The sequence below is a fragment of the Octodon degus genome, unplaced genomic scaffold (assembly GCF_000260255.1).
Source record: "Octodon degus isolate 3935 unplaced genomic scaffold, OctDeg1.0 scaffold00012, whole genome shotgun sequence".
Lineage (NCBI taxonomy): Eukaryota > Metazoa > Chordata > Mammalia > Rodentia > Octodontidae > Octodon > Octodon degus.
In genome coordinates, this window is record NW_004524588.1 from 14,727,728 (window position 1) to 14,747,759 (window position 20,032).

Sequence of the window (20,032 nt, forward strand, 5' to 3'; positions counted from 1 at the left end):
AAGTGACTGATTAGACCCTACCCCACAGAGCTTCTTCTCCAGAAAACCTGGTTCAGCTTTACAGTTTGTTGTCACAAATGCTCGCCCAGCACATAGCTATAATTAATCTTATCCTCTTTCATGTTCCCTAATCAAGACTTTGTTTTCTGTTACTCATGTTCTGGCATGTCATGCATCTTATCACAGCTATGTCTTTTTCTACTAATAGGCCCTAAATTGGACAGTGCTTTCATATCACCCTTACATATTTAAATGTTCATTACAGTTGAATTGGACTTTTTTTTTTCCAGTCAGAGACATTATTCAACCCTTCAGCTTAGTGCCAGTGCTAAGTTCGATGATGGGACAAAGAATCTGTAGGAAGGGAACTGTAAGCAAAAGGGCAACTTGGAAAATGGCCCAGAGGGACAGCAAAGAGTTTGGAATGGTTGACCTTTAGGGTTTAGACAAGTAAATAGTGGGAAACCAATCCAAACAAGCAAAGCAGTCGGGACATGAAGAGTTGAGCTTGTGTAACAAAGGGATTAGAATCTATCACCTGATCATGCCGCTCATATCAGCTCAGGCAGTAATTTTGTGCTTCCACAGCAGCCTCGGGCAGTGAGCTAGAAAAGACAGAGACAGCGGTAGTGTCCATGACACTCGTGTCTGTGTGGCTGGGCCACATTACATCACTGTACTCATTCCAGCAAGCACAGGAAGAAGCAAGCAGCCAGGAGCTAGCCTAGGGAAGGTGGTGTTCAGCGCTAGGCTGTGGCGTGCTGTGGCTGCAGCCTTCCTGCACTGGGATTAGTGTCATTTAGACCAGCCTGAGAGCCACACTCGGAAGCAAATACTGAGAGTGGCCAACCACCTCTGTCATTCATTCTTTCTTTTCTTTTCTTTTTTTTTTTTTTTCAGAGCCAGGAATTGAACTCAGGCCCTTGCGCTTGCCAGGCACTACCGAGCTATCTCCCCAGCCCCTTCTGCCATCTTTTTGATGCTGTGTCTTAAACATCATGAACCTCTATTTTCAATGACTTTTGGGTTAAAATAATAAACAAAGGTGTTGAGCAGATCAGTCATAAATAACTACTCATACCCAGTGAACACATGAAGTAATGTTCAGCTATCCAAAAACAAAGGGAAAGAGTAGAACTGTTGATTTTGTTTTGTTTTGTTTTGTTTTGTTTGTCTTAGGCCTTTTGGGTTAGCAAAAATTAAGCATAGAATTAGCTAGTATGGTGAAAGATATAGGAAGTAAACTATCATATGGAGAAAAATTTGATACAACCATATTTTAGAATAACTCATCTATATATTGCAAAAATTATTAAAATATATTCATTCTTTTTCCCAGTACACTTACTTCAAAGAAATGTATATTGTAGAACTAACCAGAGATGTACACAGCTCCAGCTTTGAATTGTACTTAATATTACAACTGTGAGCCGGGCATGGTAGTGCACATCTGTAATCCCAGCACTCGGGAGGCTGAGGCAAAAGGATCATTGGGAGTTCAAGACCAGCCTGGGATACAAAGTGAGCAGTGAGCTCATGGCCAGCCTGAACTGCAAACCAAAAGCCTGTCTCAAAAGATAAAGATATATATATATATATATATATATATATATATATATATATATATATATATATATGCTGTGAAAGAGTTAGAAATAGTGAATACATCCAACAGTAGGGGAGTAGGTACACAGGATAATGCAATGGTAGAATAATGATGCAGCACAACATTTTTACTGTACTGTGAAACCTAAAGTATATAGAGCACAATATGTATAGTATAAGAGCACTTTCTAAAGATGCATACATGTATAACTGGCACACTGAGCAAGTGGGACTCATGGAATATAATCAGAAAGCATTTTAGTCTTATCTACTATCTCCTTAAATAAAATCAAAGGGATTCCCTTGGCCTTGCTCTCACTCTTATATAATGAAAATCTTTTGGTCACCTGGGAGCAAGACATAGTCCCATTTCAAGAGGTAACTGGAATGTCCAAGCCTGGGTTAATTCCAGCCTCATTAAGAGGAGGAGCCACTTGCCCTGGTGCGGCCACCACCTGGTGCAGTGCGATATGTTCTGCACTAGCATCTCCCCCCAACCACATGATGGCTTTTGATCCCTCCAGGACTGAAATGGATGGTGGAGGTGGGGGGAGGTAGAAGTCTGGATGGGAAAGGTACACTGGAGAGCTGCTGCTTGACTGGAATAGTTTCAGGGTGACCTTGAACTTTCTGGCTGGGGCAGATGTTTAAATCTTCCTCTTTTCTTCTGTGTGCTGCTGTGAATTTTTCTTCTGTGTGCTGCTGTGTGCTGGCTAGGCACTGTCCTGCAGCTCTTTTGATGCAGACGATTCTTTCCAATGTTCTCTTCTGAGAACCCAGAGATTTACCCACAACCTCTTCCTACTATGGTTTCTTTGCCCTTGGAGCGAGCTATAGACAGCGAGAGCTGAGGCAGTCCCCTACCTTCCCAGCCTCTCGTGTGGCCTGCGTCTCATCCACAAGAAACATTCTTACCATTTTTTCCTGAAAATCAACACAATTTTAACCCCAAACTGTGAGGCATATGACTAAACTCTTCTGGTAGCATTGCTGTAGCCCTTCTCTCTAAATAAAACTTCTTCACAAATCCCATCTCTCTGACCCAATGTGGATAACAGGACTTGTTAATCCAACAAGAGAGCTTTGGGTTTTGTTTGTTTTTATAAATTCTACCAAGCATGTTTCCTAGAGTGGTCTTCTCATAACTCCTTTGTATGTGTGGAATCTATTGCTTTGTACTTCAGACAAAACAAAGGCAGGTCAAGTTCCAGTTCCACATTACCTTACTTTGAAACACTTGGGTAAACACACTCACACATACACACAGCAGTATCTCTGGTTCTTGGTGTTAAGCATAATTTTTTTTTTTTTAATTTGCAGAACCAGGGATTGAACTCAGACCCTGTGCTTGCCAGGGAAGCGCTTATTCCACTGAGCCATCTCCCCAGCCCTTAAGCATAATTCTTTTCTTCCAAGTTTTTCTGTGATTTCCAAGTCTTTGGCATTAAGTATAATTTTACTTTCGTAGTTCAAAAATAAAGACAATATAAAGGCAAAACAAAGTCAGTTTTGTTGACAGTTGAAATTTCCTGTCCAGATGCTAAAAAAGTTCCTTTGCAAAAATATTCCTACCTGGTACTTATAGATAGATGCTTTAGTTAGACTCTTCTGGGTGAAAAGGAAAATGCAGTCCTTTGCCACAGATGTTGAGTGGCACTTTACTGTAAGCATACAACGGGAAGTGAATAAACAGAGGAAACACAAACAGTCCTGGGGAACTGGAATGCTGACCCAAATATGGCAGCTTTCTGGTGCCAGTGGAGGAGGCTGGTAATCACCAGGTTTGTGACTGAGCCTTTTGGCTTTGCCATTCTCTGTTTGTTCCCATTGTCATGTTCAATTTTCTTTTCTTTTGGAACTGAAAATTGACCTCAGGACCTTGAGCTTGCCAGGATCTCTGCTAGCTGTATCCCCAGCCCCATGTCTAATGTCCTTGCAGCTTTCCTCTGCGCCCCATGGCTTCTGCCTGTCTGTGTCTCTGTTGTCCCATGGTGTCTTCACAGGACTGCTCAATGCCTTTCTCTGTGTGTCTTGCAACCTTCATGTCATTTTAGATTGTCTTGCTTATCATCATGATTTGGGGATCCTCCAAAAGGAAAGGCATCAGTAAATTCTTAATCACTGTACAAAATAGAGCACATCATCTGGGCAGCATCCTTGCTCATGCTTAATTGGAGAGTCAAACCTAAATTGCTGGCTCAGTTGTTCAGCAAGGGAAATGCAACATCGAGGATGTCATGGCCCAAAGCGGGGCAGTTCCCCGTGACCAATTTGCCATGAGTGGGATCGGTTCCCAACACACCCTGAGCTCTGATGCCCTAGAAAAAGGGCCCGTTCTCTCAGACAGAGCTACTTCCATGCCTCACCATTATTTCTGTAGATAGACTCTTTGGGTGTTGGAAAAGAGAAGAGAGGTGTCAGAATGATTCTGAACAAAGCAAAACAAAAAGATGGGGCGAATCAGATACTCACATTTCTTTTTCTATGCTAGAAATTTCTTTGTCCTGCCTAGCAGCAAACAAACATTTTTGCCATCAAGGCCAAAATGTTTCAAAGCTAAAAAGATAATAACTTTTAAAATGTAAGATCTCTGATAATAAAGAACAGGCCACGCCCATATGCCCGACCAAGCAAACAGTTTCTCATTTCACTTTTCTTCTATGAAATGCACCTGGCATCACTGCTTTCTTGTAGGATTAACATTTCTTTGCATTTTGGAGAAGTGGGTTGGTTCTGCAGACTGAGTACAGTTATTGTGCACCTATTCTTGGTGTACAGAAGATGTTCATTTAAAGTACACAGTAACATCCAATGACACATTGTCATTTGAATTTGTAACAAAGCTTCATTTAGGTCTTTTCTCCAAAGACCCATTGAGATTTCATGACGATACACTGGAAAGAATGATGAAACATTTTGTTTGTTCTTATGCTTGGGAAAAAAATAAATCAGGTACTAGAATTTTAAAGTTAAAATGATATCAAATTATAACACCTAACAATGACATTACTAAAAAATAATATCTTTTACACAAAGTCAGGCTTCATGTAAAAATTACCTAATTTGGAGTAGACACATAGGTTCGTGTGCTTGTACCGCTGGCATTTCTTCATTTCACTCCAGATACAGATTTTGCTGGAGAGCCACTGTAGGAGTGCTTCACAGGCGTATGTTTTGATAAATAAGTGTAATTACATCTAAAGACAAAACTTAATTAAGCCATCTGAATGATAATACCATATGATAATGCGTGTGTGTTTGGAATAACTTATCAGCACAGTAATAATTCTAATAACCATAGCACAGTAGGATCTAGGGGGGGAATAATGTCCTTTGCAACTGACTCAGCAATAACTTCTGAGGAGGTGAGGTGGCTTTTCAGGTGGTCTGGTTCATAAGTTGATGCAGAAAGCAGTATAAACCCAACAGTGATCTTTGCAAGGCCATTTTGCTAGGGGACTTGGAAAGAATAGCAGTCATGAAGGTTTACTTCACAGGTTAAATCATTTTAAAAATGTATTGCAAATTGCAATCCAAAGCAATAGACTTCAACAGATGTCAACATTGCGCTTTCTTTGTCCCCGTGAATAGAGCCTACAATACATAATGATTTTCAAGTCATAGAATTGTCTAACCTCTGCTGTCTTTGATGAGAGGTACCATTCATGATGGTGACATTTAGGAAACCTCAGACCACTTTCTCATCATGATATGTCCTAAAAGCTATTTAAGAATGAAATAACTGGTCTTGGGATATAGCTCAGTGGCAGAGCACTTGCCTAGCATGTGTGAGGCCTTAAGGCCAATACTCAGTACCACCCCTCCCAAAAGAGAACAGAATAGGTATGTGAAATCTGTCTTTCCTCCTGGCTTATACATTTGATCAGTGTGTGAGAATAGAGTGGGGAAAGGTTAAATTCTTTAAGGATGAAGGTAATTCCAGAAAGTTAGATTTGGGTTGATTTCCTAACACCATTAAGACTGCATAATGCACAGGATGAAGTCAGTTGGAAAGAATAACTATGAATTTTATTTACCTTATGAGAAGTGAACATAACATAGTCCCCAGTGATATTTTTGCCTGGACCTAGGATGAATCTATGGAAGGGCCATCTTCCTCTAACCTCATGACTTTGCTGAAGCTTCTCTTTCTGTGTTCTTTTCCTAGCAGAACACACTCTAAGAATAAACATTAACTCATCAGAATATGAGAAGAAAAAATATGCTCTTCATTCTTATTAATGAAAATAAAGGATGAATGCACTACATACTCACAAGTACAGTTGTTTCTTGTTACCTAACTCTATATAACTAGCAGGAGAGGATGTGGTCAGTACTTAGGAGATAACTGTCTTTGGAAAGAAGCCAGGAATAATACAGTGAGCAAATCAGAGGCACTGAGATCACACATTCTGTCTGTAGATCAGAACTTTATTGACTCTAACCTGTCCTGTGGTTGTTCAGTTAACACCTTATAAGAGTCATTTATGTCCAGTTTTGTAGCTCTGACCCACTTCCCTGAATGTACACAAACCTAATACTCAACTCCAAAGTTTCACTGCAAGATGTCTGAGCATCTACATAAAGAGGAATAAAGGCTCATAAAAGCTTAAAACTCTAGTCTTTAACTATTTCATATTCATTCTAGATTATTCAACAAATATCTATTCTGTGTTTCCAGTGTGTTCAGGAATTATAGCTCTTAAGAGAGCTGCCAATTTAGCGATGTGGCGACTAGCATGAAAAAGCTCAGAGATTCTACAGAGTAGAGTAACTGTTGAATAAACTAAACACTAAAAAGAATCTGGAGCAATCACAGTTAGCATACTCTGAGGGTAGGTAGAAGGCCACATTTTTTTTTAGCTGACCTCACCAGGTAGTCCAGGATGGCTGTGAATTTGCTATGAAGCCCAGGCTGGCCTCAAACTTGAAAGAGAATATTAAAAAATACCAGGTTTCTCGCGCCCAGGAGATTCACCACAACCAATCAAGACTCACAGTCAAGCTGCGTCCACATCGGGAAATCCTCTCTGCTTTAGCCCTTACAAAGACAGTGACCTGAAATACCCTGGGGTTAATTTAACTTTTTGTATTAGCCTGTTTTCTTGTTCATGTTCATCCTATCTTACAAAAACCAACCGTTCCGCCATGCCCAGTGGAGCTGATTGGTGGGTGGGATGCCACCCAATTCATGAATAAGAATAAAGGTTAATTCTGTCTTTAAAATTTAGTTGTTGAAGGTTTGTCCTTCGGCAGCTGCTCTGGCTGCTGCATGGAATCTGGGTGGGATGAAAGCAAGAAGATAGGGGCTTCCTGCGGTGGACCTGGTGAGAATTGGGAGTGGTTTGGACAAGGAAGGTGGATGGAAATATTTAATAGACTGCAAGCCAGAAAGGGAGGATTTCTGTCTTTTTTGTACACTTGTGTCATCCAAGGTCCTAGAACAGTACCTGGGAAATAAGTGGTAAATACATATTAGTTGAATCAAAGCATGATTACTTTCAGAAATTTGGCAGAGGCCTTTTTACGAAGTAAGTGCTGAAGGGGAAGAAGGAAGCCCCTGCCCCTCCCAAAGCTGAAGCCAAAGCAAAAGCTTTGAAGGCCAAAAAGGCTGTGCTCAGAGGCATCCACAGCCACAAAAAGAAGATACGAAGGTCACCCACCTTCCACTGTCCTAAGATACTGCGGCTCCAGAGGCAGCCCAAATACCTGCAGAAGAGCGATCCCAAGAGAAACAAGCTTCACAACTACGCCATCAAGTTCCCCCTGACTACAGAGTCAGCCATGAAAAAGATCATGGACAACAATACGCTCGTGTTCACTGTGGATGTCAAAGCCAATAAGCACTAAATAATCAAGCTGTAAAGAAGCTCTATGACACCGATGTTGCCAAGGTCAATACCCTAATCAGGCCTGATGGAGAGAAGAAGGCGTATGTTCGACTGGCTCCCGATTATGATGCATTGGGTATTGCCAACAAAATTGGGATCATCTAAACCAAGTCCAGCTGACTAATTCTAAATATATACTTTTTTTCCCAGTAAAAAAAAAAAAAAGAAAAAAAATTTGACAGAATACTAGGTTAACTAGAAGAAAAGTGTGTGCGCGTCCAAGTTCATATTTATTGGCCTTCTTTGCCTTTAGAATAACGTATGTTTTTAGACCTTTTAATAAAATAGGTACAGTATTATTAGCAGTCATGCAGCCCAAACCTCAGCCCCAGACAGTACACTTGGTGTGGCGTGGGGGCTGACACAGCACAGCGAGCACCAGGAGACCTGACTCAATGGCCTCCCGACCTTGAATGTGCATCTACAGATGTTTGCAAGCGTCAACATGGCGAACGCTGGTTTTCTTATAATCATGCTGTTGGTTAAATACAACATGGAGACATAGGAGGGAATCTACCTAAGCCAAACACTTCAAGCTTTTACATTTCTTTGTAAGAGAAGGAAAAGCCTAAGTATCTTCTTCATTGTCACTGACGTCTGTTATGCTGGGGACAGTGACACACAGCTTCCACCTTTCTACTCTCCCTCCACCAGCTTTGCCACCTAGCTTGCGCATGTCACAGCTCACAGTGACTCAGGGTTGCTAGTTGAAGGTCCTTTGCTTGGCTGGAGAGAAGTCACAAATTGGCACAACACCATGTGGCTAGCAACTGTGGGCGTGGGGTGCTCAGCACTTGAGTTACAGCTGAGCTGTGGAGCTCCAAGTGTTCACAGCCCTTGGGGCTCTACGCCACCCCGTCAGGTCCTCAGTGGCCGAGACCCACCCTTGGCAGCTGGAGTTCTGAGCAGCTTTTGCTGGCCTCCCCTGATGCCTGGTGGATATCACCATTTGGCACTCCTGGCTGGCACTAGATGTTACCAACTGATACTGGCGAGTGCTGTCATCCCTGGCCCACAGCGCCAGTCTCTGCTGGTCTCTGTCCCTGCCTTGCTCTGCCTTTAGTCAGTTCCTGTCACTGCTGGTCAGCGCTGATTGACACTACCAGTGACTGCTGCTGCCCAGCTCTGCTGACCTTTACTGATTACTGCCAGCAGTCTCTGGAATTCTTCAGGGTCAGCTACCCCTCCTGTTCGTAGCTCGTTTTCTTTAAGTTGATGTGCTCTATCCACACAGTCCAGAGTAAGAAGCCTGAGGTGATTTACAGGACTTTCCCAGCCTACAACACCCAGAAATAAATGATGAGCAGTACAGTAAGAGAGAGGCTTTGTTTAGAAAAGGCCTGTGCCATAGCACAGTCAGCACACCAGAGCAAGCTCTCCTGCACTAACCGGAAGAGGAGAGAAGCGCCTCTCTTACAGAGGGGTAGCAGATCTGCTATTCACCCAAATTCTGTCCTGCTGATTGGTCTGAATTTGAGCTTGCTCATTGGTCCAAATCTGACTTTCCTGATTTAAGCTTATGGATTCATTCAAACTTAATTCTGCTCCTTGAATGAAACTCAAACATGCTGCTGCCAGGGCAGACATCTCCCAGACTAGGCGCCCAGGACAGCCACAGCTCTTGTAGCTGCCTGGGGAGAAGTAGCTGCTTGATTGGCAGCTGCCATATCAGGGAACATGGTGGGGCCTGTACTTTCAGGGACTCTCCAGGATTTGAGGGGATGGTAGCCATGGGTTCAGACCACTTCCCAATCTCTGCCCCATCAGGAGCAGTTTCCTGCACCTCTCCAGAGACGCAGCAGCAGGGCCTGGAGTGACAGGAGTGAGAGAGGGGCGCTGAGGCTGCCTGCCGAGCGGCCCCTCCTGTCAAAGTTACCTCAGCCTCAGGAGTGGTAGGAGAGTAGGGAGGCAAGCTGTCCAGTCCATCCTCATGGGACCAAAGGGGACTGAGGGTGAGTGAGGGGGCAGAGTGTGACAACCATCAGCTGAACCCCTTCCACCCCCACCCCGTTCTGGATGACTCAGGAAAAGGAAAGTCAGGCCTTTTCTCTCATCTGTTTCCTTGGCAATTCAGCTGTGCCGGGGTGGATGTCCCACTGGTTAATGCACTAAATCCTCACAAAGCCCCCTGAGGTATCATCGCTGTTATCCACTTTCTATAGATAAGAAAACGGAGGTACAAAGGGGTTCAGATCACAATTACTAAAGGTCAGAGACAGCGCTCAACCCAATCTGTCTGAATTTAATTTAACCTCTCAATGTTGTAGTCTTCTCATTGCTAAAAATGAGAAATAATATTATCTACCTTCACAAGGGTGCTTATGAAAACTAAATTAATATACGCAGTCATGCCCGGCCCCATGAAAGCAGCACGCGATAGTTAGCGATGAGTAGCTTCTCAGTATTGTTTCCATGGAAAATCACTTTTTATGTACAAGGATTCACTTGTGTGCAGCCTCTCACCTATCACTTAGGTTAAAGGCTGCATAAGCTGCTTCAGATGACAGAATATGTTTGGAGAACTCATTCATTACCCCCCAAATTGAGCAAATATCTATCAATTTGACCATGCCACGGGGACCACATGAGGTCCTGGAGATTCCAAGTGAGTGGGACATCAAACCTGTCCTCAAGGAGCTGACAGCCTGAGAAGACAGCCAAACAAGTATCTGCTAAATATGGAGGTGATACGGGTACTTTCAGAGGCAATGGGCAAATGTATACATGAAAAGAGATCATATAAATCTAGAAAGACAGAAAAGGGAATTGGCACTTCTGAGCTAACTTCATGCACAGCTGGTCTTCCCCTTGTTAGGGTAACTTAGCCATGAGCTGAACCAATACGGTGACCACACCACCTTATTTTTACTTAGATGAGTTCTCTTCCTTCTGTTTCAACTTTGTGTTGTATGAAAGTAAACACCCAGGAAGGGACCAGGCACGGTGGTGCATTCCTGTAATCCCAGCTACTGGGAAGGCTAAAGCAGGAAGATCACAGGTTTGAGGCCAGCCTAGACAATCTAGCGGGAGTCTGTCTCAAAATTTAAAAAAAAAAAAGGACTGGGGTCAGTGGTACAGCATGACTCTGTGCTTGAGCCAAGAAAAGGAAGGAAGGAAGAAAGGGAGGAAGGAAGGGAGGGAGGGAAGAATCAGTTTTTTAAAATAGGAAAGATTCTTTAATTGGAAGTCTGGATTTATAGCCATTCTTGGCTCGAATGCATGTGCTTTTGCTTTGCTGGTCCCTTTGAGTTCCTCAGATTCGCTGTTCCTTGCTTTAGTTCACCCCTCCTACCTGTGCTTGTCTCCCTCCAGGCCTCCCACAGTTGTCTGCGTTGCCATTATCAAAAGAACACATTTTTAATGTACATAATTACTTTTTCTAATCCTCTCAACTCAGCTATGGGCTGAGCCAAAGGTCAGGCTCTGATGTTAGACTCTCAAATGACAATCTTTTCAGAGGAACAACCAGGACAGGGGAAACCAGGCCAAGTTTAGAACACTGCTAGCAGAGCCACTAAGCCACAGGGCTTTTGCCTCCTTTTTTCTGCCTGTACTTGGTTGTCCCAAAGCTTTCCCCTGAGAGGAGCCCAATGAGAAATCGTTTCCTAGAAATCCCACCTTTCTGGAGCAAGAAAAAAAAAAAGAAAGGGATGTTTGGCTAAGATGGTGAGTCGGCTCTGAAGATTTGGGTTTTGACAAGGTCTTGCTTGGACCTAATGACCCATTCTCCATTATGACGTTGTTATGGTTTATACCTGGATGTCCTCCCAAGGTTCATGCGCTCATACATGGGGCTTTGGCAAGATGACTAGATCATGGCGCGTGATCATTATCAGTGGATTGGTCCATTGATGAGTTCACTACTAGATGCAGTGTTGGGAGGTAAAGCTGAGGTGGAGGAGGTGGGCTGCTGGGGGAATGGCCTAGAAGAATCATCTTCTTCCCTCCTCCCTTGCTGTCTTACTGCTTCCCGCCTGCCATACCATGAGCAGTTCTCCTCTGCTGTGCCACCCTGCCAGCTGGCTACGGACTGAAACCTCTACAAACTGTGAGCCAAAATAAACCTCTCCTCCATTGAATTGTAGGTACCAGGTATTCGGTCTCAACAATGAGAACATAACTAAGAAAGATATGAATTCTGCATTTGAGCTCTGACTTCAGCTATAGTTTCTTCCCCACGCTTTTCATTTGTGCTTCTCTGTGTGTTACACTTGTTAGGAAATGTGACAAAAATATGTTTGAATACCTGTGAAAAGGGAAAAGCTGAATGATGCTTGGATCAACTTTAAGTGGAGACAAATCCAGCTTGACATGATTTGGTATAACTGGAAAACTCATCCTTGGACTTGATAATGACAGAATTGTAAGACAAGGATAGGGTAGAAGATCTGGGGAAATCAAGCCAAAGGTCCTTAAATCCCAGAAAAAAAGTTAATAGGAATCAGGATGGTTGGTTGCCTGGAAGACAGAATAAGCTGTAATAAGATGGCCAGTACAGGAAGGCCAGCTGTGTAAGAAAAGCATTATGTTTACAGAAGCCAAAGAAACAATGAGTGGGAGACACAAGTTACCAGTGAAAAGATAGAAACACAGGTAAGAGCAGGATAAAGGAGAATCAATGCCCTCCACAAGAGGACCTGGTAAGGGGAACTATTTGAGATTTTGGTGATAAGAACATGAAAACTGTAATTCCTATGTTGTGGCTTAAGGTACTTGGTTTACTTTCAACTTTTGTATAATTGTCCTTTTTGCACATTTGTATCATCATGCCTCTTGTGTAATTAGTTGGCAAATGTGACAGCAAATTTACAGCAATTACATTGTTTATTACTAGGGTTAATAATACACAGAGAGTGCAACATCTGGTTGAGAGAATGTGGGCATTAGAAACAAAAGCATAGCTTATATTCCAGTTCAACAATTCTAGCCTGATGGGTCTGCTGGGCTTTATTTATGTTCTTTTCATAAATGGAGACCTGCAGGATTTTAGTAAGGATTTGCAATAATGACTGCAAGATCCTAGAGATAAGACAAGATCAATCTATATCACTTGCCATTATTATTTCTCTTTGCTGTCATTTCTCTTACAGACAGGGAGATTGGGCATGTCATGTCTTGAGGCCTTTATCAGTCTTGAAGTATATTATACAGCAGTTCTGGATTTTTTGTTCAAAGATTTTAAGTCAAGAGAAATCTTGAAGTAATCACATCTGGATCCATTTTTTTATTGTTGCACAACAAACTGCCCCAAAACTTAAAGGCTTCAAAGTGTTTCTAATTATTAACTTATGATTTTGTGGGCTATCCATGAGCTCGGCTGAGTGATCTGGGTGGGATTTGGACCCTGCGGGCTGGGTCTGGTAGTCTGGGGGTCTTGTGGGGCTGTGTGGTCTAAGATGGCTTCACTCACACGTCCAGCAGTGGAGACAGCTGTCCGCTGGACCTTTCTCTGTGTGTGTTCTCACCCATGAACACTAGCCCAGGCTTCTTTATACAGTGGCTTCAAGATTCCAAGAAGGAAAAGGCAGAAGCTGCAAAATTTCTAGAGGGGGCCTGGGCTCAGAAGTCTCACACTTTACTTCTGTCATTTTCTATTGGTCTAAACAAGCAGAGTGCAGAAACAGTGGAAGAGACCCTGCTTCTTGGGGGAGGACAGCAAAGCCGCATCGCAAAGGACTCTTCAGATGGGAGAGGTGCTGGAGAGACTTTCTTTCCAAGCAGTCTAGAGCATCATCCAGCACTTGTTTGCAAATGAGGCAAAGAAAGTTCAATATGTGGCCAAGATGACCCACGAGAACCCACCCAATCCTGTGCGCTTTCTGCTATCTGAAAGTAGCTCAAGGATGGGCCAGAGTTTGAATAACACAGAGCTTGGAAATGGGACTACAATAAAAAGGAGGTAGAGGAAGACACAGCTATCATTTACTGAGCATATTCTTTATTTTTAATGTATCAGTTATTTAATTAGGTTCTTAGTAAGAAATATAGAACACTAATTTATGAAGATAAATTTCATTTGTCAGAGAAAAAATGGATTGCAGGTAGCCCGGGAGCTAATGAACAGCTTTGATTTTTGCTAAAATCTGTAAATACACCGCTTTCTGATCAACCTTGCGCTGCTCTGAAATCTGGTACCTCTCTTCCTCAGTGTCAAAGATTTTGCCCTCCTGGTATCTGGGTTTCTGCAGCTGCTTCTTCTTGACATAAACATTAGTGAGGTGTTTGGGGATTTTTGCTTTGCTGATATCAATTTTTGTAGAGATGGCAATGAGAAATTTCTGGTTTGTTCTTCATAGAGGAACACGATTAAGGCTAAGAGGTCCAGTCATAAGCAGCAAGCCACTGGCCAATTGCTTTAGGAAGACCACTCTCTTGCCTCTATGACACCCAGTGAGGATGATCAAAATGGTGCCGGGAGTGATGCTAGCTCGAAGTTTCCTCACATGCTGATTGAAGGGTTTCTTGCTGTGGCTCAAGAGCTGTCAGGGCACAGCTTCAGTATGGTGGTATCTAGGCATTTTTCAAAGTTTAACCACCCGGGTACCTCCATTCTTGTCCCCACCAACTGGTTTTGTGATTGTAGCAAAAACTTTCTCCTTTTTCTTCTCAACCTTTAATTTGGCAGCTGTGTACTTCCTCTTGTACAAAGCCTTTCTAGAATACATAGCAGATCGGGAATACCTATCAATTCCTCTAACCAGGACAAGATTTCAGCTGCAGTGGGGCTGCCCCTTCTTAGACTTTTTTTGCCTTCACCTTACCTTTTTTACCAGTACCACTGGCAGTAGCCTTCTTGGCTTCAGGTTTCTGCTCTTCAGTGTCTGGCTTCTCAGTTTTTTCACCCACCATCTTGCAAGATGGGAAAGAGAGCTAAGTTTCCCTACTGAGCATATTCTTAATGATTAGTACATAATTGATTAGTCATGGAAATAAAAATGAGGACTAAGACTTGCTCAGAATAAAGGCAAAGATAACCAGTAAAGACACAGATGGAAAGACAAAGTAGAGGTAGACAGGATTTTTAGCTCAAGGTTGGAAAAAGTAATTCAGAAAGACACAGCTGAAAGGAATGATGTGTTCAGGGGGTGATAGGGTGGAAGCCTGAGCAGCATGTGACAGTGAAATTCATGTAACTGAAGAAAGGGCATTTGCACTTGGAACTGAGGGCTGAACCCAGCAAGAAAGGGCCTGACTTAATTTAGTCAAGTTGACCAGCCGGAGGGCAAAACAAACCAGAATTGTAGACAACAGTATCTTGTGACATGTTGAGGCACCTTGGACTAATTAAACAGACAAGTTGTGTACTAGCAATTTACCCATATGCGCATCACTTATAGCCCTGAGGTTCTTCTCATTGGCTGAGGTGAACTGTACACTCTAATTGGCTGGTGGTGTAACAACCCACCCAGATGAGAAAGAGTCTCATGCTGACTGGTTAGGAGCTTGATTGAATCCCATTTACAAACAAAGGCTAACTCCATTAGACTGAGGCCTGCTGAGCTATAAAATGCTGTCCTTGAGTTTCTAATGTCACTATGTCCTTTGCTTTTGTGTTTAGAACTTTTCCTTACTTGCTGATGTCAAACTTATTCGGTAATACTTTAAGTAAATAAATGAGTAGAAACCACACCAGTTTTTATAATTATTGTGTTCTTTTAAGAACAAAAAGCTCAATTGACTATCATAAATGTGCAAATTGTATTTTATAAAGACAAGCTCTTGGATGTGTAAGGTTAGAAAGGCAAGCAGCAGATTGCCAGAGAGCTTGGGCTTTTGTGTGAGTCATGGTTTCTCTTCCTGAGTCACCCTCACTTATTTCCATCTTGGTTATGCAGTAACAGTAAACACAACGCCATTTTGACAACTCAAACTTTGAATTTTCTGGCTATTGACTGCGTACGTTCATCTGCTGTCCTGACAGTCATCTCCAGGATAAGCCTTGAACTGCTTACATTGCATTTCTTCAGAATTTTGCCATCTTCATGTATCCACGGGTTTACTGCTGTCTGAATTTCATTTCTTGTTGCCTTGCAGAAACAAATATTACCATAAACGTCCTTCTCTAGCCCTACCTATAATGAGGTTGCTAAGGCCTGGCATTACAAGCTTAATCAAAATAAAAGTCAACCTGGGTGAAATATTTAAAACATATAAGGAAAACACTGAGTTATGATTTTACATGAAATATACTTCATTCCAGTGAAAAATTCAGAAGTTAACAAAACATGCAATTGTCAAAACATAAAACATGTTTACTAAACAAACATATGAGAAAGAGTTCATATTTTACTAGATATCAAAGAAATGAAGCATAGTTTATTAAACAAAAAAATCTTCAAAACAAAACTACTGGCAATTATAGACACAGTATCATTAAAGTATTAAATTAAGAAAATAAATATACTTAAACAATAACTAGTCTTCCAAGACGCCCCATGGTAATCCTGTATGTTGCTAGTATGAGTGATATATACAACTTTTTTGAAAAGTACTTGGTGGGCTGTATAAAGAATCACAAAACAATACTTTCTTTGGCCTTTTTGTTTCTGCCCAAGACACTATAGAAATAGAAAATATATGTGATGTTCATCTCGCAAACTGTGCAGGAGAAAAATCTCAAACTTCTGCATGAGGAGAATAGAAAATAAATGATGCAAAACATGCTAACTTGAATATTATACAGATATAAATTATTACTCAGAGGATGAGTAATGTTACAAGTATTTTGATAAATTGTTATGTACTTTAAGGTTATATATGCATGATCTCTATTAATGGCATTTTCTGGGCTCTCACATCAGTCAGAAATCTAGGCATCTTCCTTGCCATGTGTCTGCCTCTGGCCTCCAACGCGACTCTATCACAGTGGACACCTCAGATAGATTTTACCCGCTAAGTCATACTGACTTTCTGCGTTTCTCCATCTTCGCTGCCATCATCCAGGTCCAAGTAAACCCCTCCCTTCCATAGGCCATGCACACAATCCTGACTGGTCTCCTGTCCCCAGTGGAATCCACTCTTCACCTGTAGAATGAGCCATTAAAGATGCCAGTCTGGTGTGTCACACCGCTGATGCTCTCTGACTGCTCCAGGACACACACCAGGCTGCTCTGCCGGGGCCCTGATGCTGTGTGGCTGAGTGGCTGCCTCTTTCCTCTTCCCTGGGCTTAGCCTTCCGTGCCATCGCCACGCTCTGGGCATGCGGTTGCTCTCAGCTGGTGCTCCTTGCCCAGGAAGCTCTCCCTAAGCCCCGCTGTTTGCTGCCTGTTGCCCAGTTCTGCATCTTCCATCCTTATAGCCATCATCTCAGGAATCTCCACTGCTGCCTCAGACCACGTCTGATTGTCACCGCTTTCCCAGCACCTGTTTACAATTTGTTCACTGCTTGCCCCCCCACACACACACAGTCAAACAGTATTTAAATTCCGTAAGGACAGACCCTTAACTTCCTCAATGCTTTCTACCCAGGATTAAATATGTGTTAAGTGAATAAGTCACACTTAGCACTACATTAAGTCCCTCCCTTAGGAATTTCCGGAGAACAATGCTTAGTCAGATTAGATTCACCGGTAAGTGCAATGAAGTGAATCTTACACACCTTTATCACAAATATACAATAGAGGACTGGTGAGATGGCTCAGTGGTCTAAAGCACCTACTTAGGACAAGCTAAGCTAAGCAAAACACAGGAACCGCGGTTCAATCCCCAGCACCACATGCCAGCCAGGCCCGCCCCCTGGTGGGCTGAGCTGGCCACACACACACTAAATAAACAAATAAATAAATAAATATTAAAAAAAAACAAATATACAATAGAAAGCATAAAGGCAAACACAAAAATACGCTAAGTCCCTGACAGTACAATCATTCTCACTGTACAATAAGCACAGAGCCACACAGCTATGACAACACTGAGCGCACACGTGAGCTACGTCCACAATTTGTTCCCATCTATGAATGCTCAGAATTCGAGGTCTGTTCCTATCTGTGAAAGTTTGCAACCCGAAGGTTCCTGAGTCGGGGACTTACTGGACTGGTCACCTGCCATCTGGATTGTTACTGGATTCCTGTTGCTTTTTTGCATTAGACTAGGGTACAGCCTTATCTTCTCAGCTTGCTACTGTTTCTCAGTATCTGAACCATAGGAGGCCTTCCACAAATGTATACTGAGGGCCCGGGAGATGGCTCAGTGGAATAAGCACTTCCCTGACAAGCGCAAGGGTCTGAGTTCAATCCCTGCTTCCACCAAAAAAAAAAAAAAAAAAGGGTGATAGTGTTTTGGGGGCCAGGGAGATAGCTCAGTAGAATAAGCGCTTGTCTGGCAAGCACAAGGTCCTGAGTTCAATCTCCATTACCAAAAAAAAAACCAGAAAACAAATGTATACTGAGTAAATTTTATCATAACCACATAAAGACTACATAGGAAAAATTACAATGAAAAGGCAGCGGTGGTTGTGTTAGAACTGCAAAAGTAAGACTTTTTGTCTAACAATATATAATAGTAAAATGACAATACAAATATTTCACAGTTAAAAAGAAACAGCTCTGAAGGTTGTACCAACAGGATAAACATAACAAAAAGCTAAATATAAAAATGATTCTTTTAGGGATGGGGAGATAGCTTGGCAGTGTAAGCACCTGCCTGGCGAGAGCAAGGACCCGGGTTAGATCCCGGTACCGCGTGCTGTGCTGCCGTGCCCCACCAAAACTGGCCGCGGTCGTGCACACCTGTGATCACAGCTCTAGGGAAGGCGAGACAGGAGGATCACTCTGCGTCCAAGCTGCATGGCAAGACACTGTCCCCAAAAAATAAATAAAATATTTAAAGCGCCTGCTTAGGTGAGCACAGAGGCCGGGGCTGGATCCTCAGTGGCCGTGCCGGCCCCGCCCCCACCGCACGCTGAGACCGCCTTGAGACTCGGTGTGGTGGCGCTTGGGAGGCTGAAAACAGGAGAATCACGGCAAGATCTGTGAAGAGAGACCCTGTAGACGCTGTACCAAACACATTTTTAAAAAATGATTGTTCTACTCTAAAAGATCATATATTTTCATTATTTCTAGTATAGCCCCATGGTTATATCATTTTACATAGCTGTAGTCAGATAAAATCCAGTATTGTTTTCCCTATTTGATGTTTTACCGTGCATATTTTCCCCAGGATTTTGCATATTTTCTGTATGACTGTGCTTAGCAACTATGTGATGCTGCCCTTTTAAATTTGTGTGCTTGGGGACCATCTATTGCTGTGAGACATTTCCTGGAACAGAATTCCAAGTCTATAATCATTCACCGGGAAAAGCAGATTTCTGAGTTTACTAGCCACAAGATGACAAAGGTGCAGATAATAATGGATACGTGTGCCAGCGCAGAGCGCGTGCTGGAGGGAGAGTCGGTGAACTGTGATTATTTTTAATAGAGACTCCATTTACATTCAGCCTGTAAGGAAAAAACCTAAAGTTTGTATGTAGTGAGTGTTCCCGGCTTAGGTAACTCAACTGTTTTCTGAAAGAAGATGAATACCTGAGTAGCTGCGGAGAGTGGGCTGACTTTCTGGGGCGTTAACAGTGAGGGAGGTTTCCCGGAAAGTAGAGGTCCTGCGCCTATGTGGGACATCAGTGAGGGAGGAGATGCTGGTTCCCACTTACGAGCAGCCCTGTTCATGGCACGACGTGTGAACTTGGGTAAATCAAACATATAGAAGTGTCCCTCTGTCCTTAATCCTAAAATCACTCCGTAACAGTGGACATTTGAGAGTCATTTTTATTCTCTAAATTGCTCTGAATGTTTTCTACTTTTTTTAGGTTCACCACCGTCTTGGAATAAGCAAAGTCCTCTTTCTTCTAGACCTTAAAAAAAGAAATCCTCACTGGTCTCCAGTCTACCCCCCTAGACACCCTGTTATTTGTGAGAACTGCCTCTACTTGAAGTATCAAGGACACAGGACTCTGGTTCCCCTCCATTTGGTCAGTTAGAAGCAGATCCAGCCGGTCTGTCAGCCTACTCTGTCAGGGAGGGAGCAAAATAGGAGTGGCCCTGCGTCAGAGGGCGGCCCTGTGTCAGAGGGCGGCCACGGCAAAGGAGAAGGCACCCGTGCAGGTTCTGTAGGCCGAACATGATTGCTGCCTAATGCTTTTTGGCATACATGTCTGGGCAGGGTGACCTCTGGCTTCCTTCTTGAATATTTTCATAAAAACAGCAGTATCATAGCCCAGGGCAGGAACCTTAGTTATTGCCATTAACTCCAGAATGGCCACATTTCCAGCTGTTTGCTTTCCAGCTTCTTCAAAATGACAAAGACCCTAACAGTTGGGCTTTACAGCAGCTCCTCAATAAAGGATTATAGCTGCTACATAAATCAGAACTTTGCAAGCTTAATAATGTTTTCATCAGTGCTATAAGCAAGCAACCAGAGACTGGGCGTGGTGGCACGCACCTGTAATCCCAACACTTGGGAGGCTATAAACAGGAGGATCACTACGAGTCCAATCTATGCAGTGAGACCCTGAAGACCCTGCAGACCCTATCCTAAATACAAAA

General features: G+C 42.8%; 1 protein-coding gene and 1 pseudogene across 1 annotated transcript in view; one reads left to right on the forward strand and one right to left on the reverse strand.

The window, feature by feature from the left end:
* Exph5 (exophilin 5) overlaps positions 1 to 20,032 on the forward strand; it is a 70,810-nt gene that overhangs the window by 21,538 nt on the left and 29,240 nt on the right. The window lies entirely within an intron of this gene.
* On the reverse strand, positions 9,605 to 14,345 carry LOC105741440 (annotated as a pseudogene).